Genomic DNA, 1,346 nt, shown 5'->3' on the forward strand with positions numbered 1-1,346 from the left:
TCTATTTTGTTTCATGATTTAACTCCCTGGTTTCCAACAAGAACACCAGGATTTTTTTAATGGACACTGCCCATAGTGGCCCATAGAGAGCAGGCCCTCCAACAATGTGTTGGGTGGACAGCAGACCCTTGCAATTATTCAGAGCCACCTTGCACTAGGTCCTGTCACATTCATGCCCACTTTTGATGCCTGCATAGTCAGTCAGATTAACGTCCTCTCCTCTGCGTTGATGCAGCCAAAAAGAACATATCCTTCTTGAGCAGAAAAAAAATAAAAATAAGAAGAAAACAGAAGATGAGCAAAACAGTGATACTTGTTTCTTAACATTTCTGGACATGAAGAGTGAATCTTTAATAAAACAGTTAGCTTTTCCCCTAAGCACGTGTGTGCTTTACATGCACTTTAATTTTCATGATGAAATCACGGTTGTAATACCCTCAACGTAATCATCCTAACCCCATCCCTCAACTTAATCATCCTAACCCCAACCGTCAACATACTCATCCTAACCCTCAATTTAATCATCCTAACCCTAACCCCACCCCTCAACTTAATCATCCTAACCCTAACCCCAACCGTCAACATAGGCTACTCATCCTAACGCTAACCCCAACCATCAACATAGGCTACTCATCCTAACACTAACCCCAACCGTCAACATACTCATCCTAACCCTAACCCCACCCCTCAACTTAATCACCCTAACCCTCAATTTAATCATCCTAACCCTAACCCTCAACTTAATCATCCTAACCCTACCCCTCAACTTAATCATCAAATAAAACAGTTTAAATGAACATGGAGTCTTAATTTATAAAGATGAACAGGAAAAGGAAGATGTGCATGTCAAATTATATCAAAGTATGAATTAAATTGTGCAGTAAATGCTTACACTAGCCTAAATCCATCATAAGGCATTCTGTCCCATAATACCAAACATTTTGTCCCAGAATACCAAACGTTACAGAAAAAAGGGGTTTTGGGTCAGTTCACACAAAAGGGGATGCCAGGCCTCCTTGGGATTCCACCTCAGATGGTTAGGTAACATCTGGACTATTACAGAAATGTATAATGTGTTGGGCTATTTTTTTTAAATTCATGGCAAGAAAGCTTCCACAAGGCAAAAAGTCAAAAAGTGTCCCATAATACATCAAGTCACCCTACATTATTTTTTCTTTAAATAACAAACCATTAGCCTAACTGTGATGAGCTGAGCTGATTATTTGTTGATGAAAACAAATATTTATACAATGCTTTAATAATAAATATGAACAATGAAGCAAAAATAACAAGCCACAAATTGTAGTCTTCCGTCACGTGACATACAAAACCAAAATGGCCGTTCT

This window comes from Poromitra crassiceps, assembly GCF_964638095.1.
Source record: "Poromitra crassiceps genome assembly, chromosome: 8".
Classification (NCBI taxonomy): Eukaryota; Metazoa; Chordata; class Actinopteri; order Beryciformes; family Melamphaidae; genus Poromitra; species Poromitra crassiceps.